The sequence below is a fragment of the Triticum dicoccoides genome, chromosome 6A, assembly GCF_002162155.2.
Source record: "Triticum dicoccoides isolate Atlit2015 ecotype Zavitan chromosome 6A, WEW_v2.0, whole genome shotgun sequence".
Classification (NCBI taxonomy): Eukaryota; Viridiplantae; Streptophyta; class Magnoliopsida; order Poales; family Poaceae; genus Triticum; species Triticum dicoccoides.
Window position 1 is genome coordinate 11882527 of NC_041390.1, and position 7018 is coordinate 11889544.

The window sequence follows — 7018 nt, forward strand, 5'->3', positions numbered from 1 at the left end:
CTTGGCCGATTGAACGCGCTGAAGGACAAGGTCGCCTTCCTCAAAGCTTCGGGCATGGACCTTGCGGCTATGGTAGCGGCGCAAGGCTTGCTGGTAGCATGCTGCTCTCACAGCCGGCCGAAGACGATCTTCCTCAAGGAGCGTTGCGTCATCTTGCCGCAGTTGCTCTTGCTCAAGCTCATCATAAGCGAGCACTCGAGGTGACCCGTATATGAGTTCTGTGGGGAGAACTGCTTCTGCCCCGTATACCAGGGAAAAGGGTGTCTGGCCGGTGGCTCGATTTGGTGTCGTTCTGATTGACCAAAGAACCGCCGACAATTCATCAATCCAGCGCCTTCCACTCTTGTGTAGCCTGTCGAAGGTCTTTGTCCTCAGGCCTCGCAGCACTTCAGCATATGCCCTCTCAGCTTGACCATTGCTTTGTGGGTGAGCAACGGAAGCGAAACAGACCTTGCTGTCGAGGTCTTGGATATATTGCATGAAGGTGCAGCTTGTGAACTGCGCGCCGTTGTCGGTGATGACCCTGTTGGGTACACCAAAACGGCACACTAGTCCTTTGAAGAACTTGATGTCTGACTGAGCTGTGACCTTCCTCACTGCTTCCACCTCTGGCCACTTTGTGAACTTGTCGATTGCGACGTACAAGTACTCAAAGCCCCCGACAGTGCGGGGGAAAGGGCCCAGTATGTCGAGCCCCAGACCAAGAAGGGCCAGGAGAGAGGAATGGTTTGAAGGCTTTAGCTGGCTGATGAAGCTTCTTTGAATGGAACTGACACGCTTCACACTTGGTGACTAGTGTCGTTGCATCCTGGAGGGCAGTGGGCCAGAAAAAGCCTTGCCGAAATGCCTTGCCAGCAAGGGCCCTCGACCCTATGTGGGGTCCACATATGCCTCCATGTATTTCTGCCAACAGCCCCAGCCCTTCCTCCCGGGGGATACACTTCAATTTCACACCGTTCGGTCTTTTCCTGTATAGGACGTCATCGACGAACTGATACATGGCAGACCGACGGGCTACTTTCTCCGCTTCTTCCTGCTCCTCAGGAAGTTCCCCTGTTTGGAGGAATCGGATGGCATACTGCGCCCACGCTGGAGCCTGGGGCTCGACGGCGAGGACTAAAGGCATTTCCTCCGCTACAGGAGCGGCTGTCTCCACGGCAAGACCTTGATGCTCCGCCGGAGCTAGCCGTCCCGTGGTGGGCTCGGCGTCTCCGGCAACATCCTTGTCGGCGGCTCCGGGGAGCTCAGCGGGAAAGTACTTGTCGGGCCCTGATTTCCTCCTCTTGTTCTGCTCTGCTGATGGATCAACGGATGGCTGAGTTAGCTGAAGCACAAAGGTACTTGGTTCCACAGGCAGCTTGAGGGAAGCGCGCTTTGACAGGTAATCAGCAATGTCGTTCTCTGCTCGGGGAACGTGCTCTGCCTGTATACCGTCAAAACGCTCTTCCAGCTTTCTCACTTCATCGACGTAGGCCTTCATCAACGGGCTCTGGTAGTCTTTGTTGACTTGTTTGACGACAAGTTGCGAGTCGCCCCTAACGATGAGTTTCTTGATTCCGAGGTCTGCCGCGATCCTAAGACCAGCAAGCAGCCCCTCGTACTCAGCAGTATTGTTTGTTGACACCTCCCTGGGGAAGTGCATCTAGACCACATACTTGAGGTGCTCTCCGGTGGGCGCGACAAGCAGTACGCCAGCCTCGGCGCCCTGTAAGGAGAAAGCTCCATCAAAGTACATGATCCAGTCGCAACTTGCCTCCTTGTCGGGGAGGGTAGTCTCATGGGCTTCTTCATCAGGCGTCGTGGTCCACTCTGCAACGAACTCCGCTAGGACTCTGCTTTGAATCGTCGAGGTACTCTCAAACTTGAGGCCAAAGCTGGACAGCTCCAATGACCACTCTACAATTCTTCCAGTTGCGTCTAGATTGTGCAATATCCGTTGTAGAGGAAGGCGAGTGACAACAGCGATTTCGTGCGCCTGGAAGTAATGACGCAGCTTCCTCGAGGCCATAAGGAGGCCGAAGAGCAATTTCTGCACACCGGAGTACCTTGATCTAGCCCCCTGCGGGAGGGAGCTGACAAAGTAGACCGGGTGCTGTATCATTTTCTTCCTTGGCAACACTTCAACTAGTCGCGTCGTCTCTACACCAATGGCATCAGGCTCTGTCATTGCTATCACCTCGTCGTCGACTTCTCTCTGTGCCACACTACCACTAGTGCGGCGCTGACCACCTGGTTTGTCGCCGCCAAGTACAACAGCAACGGCTCCTGTGGTCTAGGTGCAACTAGTACTGGCGTGGAGGAGAGATACCTCTTCAAATCTTGTAATGCTGCTCCGGCTTCTGGTGTCCACTCCATCAGGCCCGCCTTTTTCAAAATCTTGAAAAAGGGAAGGGTGTGCTCGGCGGACTTGGAAATGAACCTGCTCATGGCGGCAACGCAACCAGCAAGCCGACGCACATCCTTGAGCCACTTGGGTGCTTCAATCTGCTCTATAGCCTTGATCTTGTCCGGATTGGCCTCTATCCCATGCTGCGACACAAAGAATCCGAGGAGCTTGCCGGATGGGACGCCAAAGACGCACTTCTCAAAGTTCAGCTTGAGATTGATCTTGCGTAGGTTTGCAAATGTCTCTTGTAAATCCGGTATGAGGGTTGCCCTATTCTTGGTTTTGACCACTATATCATCCATATAAGCTTCCATATTTCTATGGAGCTGGGGTTCAAAACCAATCTGGACTGCCCTTGCAAACGTTGAGCCAGCACTCTTCAACCCGAAAGGCATCCGTATGAAACAATACGTACCACATGGGGTGATGAATGATGTCTTCTCTTCGTCTTCTCTTGTCATGAAGATCTGGTGGTAGCCGGAGTAGGCATCAAGGAATGACAACAGATCACACCCAGCCGTGGAGTCAACAATCTGGTTGATGCGCGGCAATGGGAAAGGCTCCTTGGGACAAGCCTTATTGATATCTGTGTAATCAATACACAGCCTCGACTTCCCATTCGCCTTGCGCACTACCACTGGATTGGCCAACCACGTTGGATGGAGCACTCCTCTCACCAAACCCGCTGCTTCCAGTTTCCGGATCTCCTCTGTGATGAACTCTTGTTGTTCCAAAGCTTGCTTTCTGACCTTCTGCTTGACGGGCCGCGCATGAGGACAGACAGCAAGGTGGTGCTCAATCACCTCCCTGGGAATGCCGGGGATGTCGGATGCTTGCCATGCAAACACATCGACATTCGCCCGCAGGAAGGTGAAGAGCGCGTCTTCCTATTTGTCGTTAAGGGCGGAGCTTATGGTGAAAGCTCCTCCCATGCCGTCTTCCTTGACGGACATCATCTTGGTCTCCGGAGGCGTGGCCCTGGATTTCTTGTTCTTGCTGGTGGAGCTCTCTGGTACGTCCTCGACGGGAGCACTACACTCTGAAGAGGTGCGCTTACCGGAGTGGGTGCCCGAGGTCTCACCGGTCTTCTTCTTCTTCCCTCCCGGGGCTCTAGTGGCAGGAGCAACTGCCTTAGCGGCGGCGGCTGCTGCAACTGCTTCTTGGTAGAGTTGGTCAGCGCAAATCAGCGCATCTTTCTTGTCGGAGGGGACGGTGATGATCGTCACAGGCCCTGGCATCTTCAGGGTGTTGTAGGCATAGTATGACGCCGCCATGAACTTGGCCAGCGCTGGGCGGCCAAGGATCCCGTTGTAAGGCAAGGGGATCTTGGCAACATCGAACATGATCCTTTCTGTCCTGTAGTTCAGATCACTCCCAAAGGTCACGGGCAGCGTGACCTTCCCCTTTGGTTGACTTCTTCCGGGTTGATCCACTGAAACGTGCCTGTTTCTTCGAGGTCTCCGTCGGGAATATGCAGCTTCTTGATCATGGCAGGTCAGGTTAAGTTCAGACCGGCCCCGCCATCGACTAGCATTTTTGTCACCTTGAGGTTGCGTATTGTTGGGGAAACCAACAACGGCAAGCACCCGACCGCAGTGGTGCGATCAGGGTGATCCTCAGTGTAAAATATGATACGTGTGCTGGACCACTTCAGCGGCTTTTGGGCATCGAACGATGGTTCTGCTGCTGTAATCTCACGCGCCCACTGTTTGAGCTGGCGGTGAGAGGTATGCAGCGAGGCGCCGCCATCGACGCACATGGCCTCTGTAGCTTTCTGAAATTCTTGGTCACCGGACTCGTCGTCCTCTTCGTGATCATTGTCTTCTGGCTTCTTGTCGCGGCCCCTGGCGGGCCTCTCTTGTTGTTTATCCTTACCGCGACGGGCCGCCTGGCCGTCACGCTTCTTGCCGGACCCCTCAACACCGTCCTGGCCCTTCTCCTTATCCCGCCTCTCATATTCAGCCTTTTGCTTCTCAGCAAGCAGCTCAACCTGTCGGCAGTTCTGGAGGTCATGGCCTTTGGTGCGATGGATCTTGCAGTATTGCTTGTCGGAGTTCCCTGGCTTCTCGGCAGCCGCCAAGGCCCGGCAGGCGACACATCCGGCAATTTCCTTGCCGGGGTCATCTGCCTTGGTTTTCTTGGCGGAGCCGGTGTCATTAGATTCCTCGACGGCAAGCACAACTTTACCCTTGTGTTTCGTGTTGCGGCACCGGCCTTTCTTCGCCGGGGCGGCAATATCCTCGTCTGAAGAGTCGGTTTCCACGCCGGCATCTTCGCCGGGGTACTTCCTTCCCTCTTCAGCACGGGCACATCTGTTGGCAAGAACGTAGAGTTCTGCCACATCCTTCACCTTGTTCATTGCCAGCTCTTCGCGCATCTTGAGGTTGCGCACGTTCTGATGGAACGCGCTGATGATTGCGGCAGGATGAACATCAGGGATATTGTACTGTACCTGGCTGAATCTCTGTATGTACTTGCACAGACTCTCGCCTCCCTTCTGGGGGATGACGTGCAGGTCACTTGCCTGGCCATGGGCTTGATGACCTCCAGTAAAGGCGCCAACAAACTCATGGCACAAATCCGACCAGGAGGAAATAGAGTCTACCGGCAAGTGCATCAACCATGACATGGCGTTGGGTTTAAGAGCCAATGGAAAGTAATTCGCAAGCACCTTATCGTCGCGGGCTCCGGCAGCTTGCATCGTGATGGTGTAGATGCTGAGGAACTCCGACGGGTGGGTCTTGCCGTTGTACTTCTCGCGAACGTCAGGTTTGAAAGTGCGGTGAATGGGCCACTGGAACTGCCGCAACTCACGGGTAAATGCCAGACAGCCTACCTTGTAGGGTACACCTCCAGGGCTCTCTGGTGCTGGGTGGTTCACAGCAGGCCCTGCTCGCCTGTCTGACTGGTGGCGCGCTCCGCGCCGACGCTCGATGGTGGTTCGAGCGTCTTCATGGGTTCGCTCCCGAAGAACTTGACGCTGGTCACAATGGGTCCGTGGGTCGGACGACGCTATGGAAATGTCGTCGCCCGTAACGTTGCGACGAGTCGACCTCCGTGGTACCGGGCGAGGAGGGGGTGAATGCACCGTGGGTGCGGCGCCGCCGGTCCTCCCACCGCTGGTGCGTGGGACTCCGTCGGAACGTCGACCCGGGGGCCCCGCTGGACTTGGTTCGTCCTTGTTGGCGGTAGCAACAAGGCTTCTGATGGTAGCTCTCCATTCGTCGAGTTTCCCCGTAGCGGGAGGAAAGTCGAGGAGCAACTACGCGCGCGCCAAGGCCTCTGCTGGCGTCAGCGGTAGTGAAACCTGCACGGACCGTCACGCGCTTCGACTTCTAACCATGTCAGAAGGAGCTCTATCACGGCCCTGCGGCCGCACGCCATTTTCGCCAGTGCTTCGGCGAGCGGGCAGGTCTTCTGCGTCCCGGGAGTGGTGCTCGGGGCTCTTCCCGCGGCGGCGTCCGGGATCTTCGGCGTGACGACGCCGTTCGTCGTGCGCAACTTGAGAGGAGTGCGTCGTGGGCGCCGGCGTGGGAGTCTGCGAGGCCACCGCGCCGCTTCTGGAGGGCCCCGCGCCGCCTGCGGAGGGCCTGGCTGGTGACGTGTGGCCCGTTGCCAGGCACACAAACATCGCTGCCTCCCAAGCTCCGGCTGCTGGGGCGGTGTTGATGTTCGCGAGCCGCGCCCCGGGTCCTTTCCGCGACCGGGCCGCTGCTCGCCCGCGTCGGGAGAGGCCGTTCGGCTCCCGGCGGGCCGACCGCCATCGTCGCCTTCTTCTTGGGCGCCATGGCGGTGAAGAAACGCTGGACTAACTGCTAAAGCCAATTCTCACAACTGCGCCCCCTACCTGGCGCGCCAAAGATGTCGGTGGAAATGACACCTATCACTAGTAGAAAATGGGCCAACGGTCCAAGCCAGGGCAGCCCATTACTCCCGGTTCAGACCAGAACCGGGACAAATGGGGGCATTGGTCCCGGTTCGTGAGCCCAGGGGGCCGGCCGGGCCATGTGGGCCATTGGTCCCGGTTCGTCTGGACCTTTTGGTCCCGGTTGGTGGGACGAACCGGGACCAATGGGCCTCGCTCCTGGCCCAACACTATTGGTCCCGGTTCATGCCACCAACCGGGACCAAAGGCTCCCCTTTAGTCCCGGTTCATGCCACGAACCGGGACTAAAGGGTTGGCCCAGAGTTTAGTCCCACCTCGCCAACCGAAGGGCGCCCACACCTGTTTATAAGCCCGTCCCTCTCTGCGTTGTTGAGCTCCTCTCAAAGTGAAAATAGATGCACCTATAGAGGAAATTGGACCTAAATTCATAAATAGAAATTAATTATGAATTTATGTTTAATTTTCTCTATAAGTGCATCTATGTTCACTAACAGAGAAGTTTTTATTTTTTGTGACCTAAAAGAAAAAAAATCACGAAAAAACTATAAGTATTTAGTTCTAAGTAGAAATGAAAAAATAAATAGTAAAGTTATTCATAAACTAGTGATTCACACAAATCTTAAAAAATTCAAATTTAAACTATTCAAATTTTAACTATTCATAAACAAATTTTGTGACCTAAAATAAAAAAGAAATCACTACAAAACAAAAAAGTGCCACCTACTATTAAATAGCAGGAAAAAATG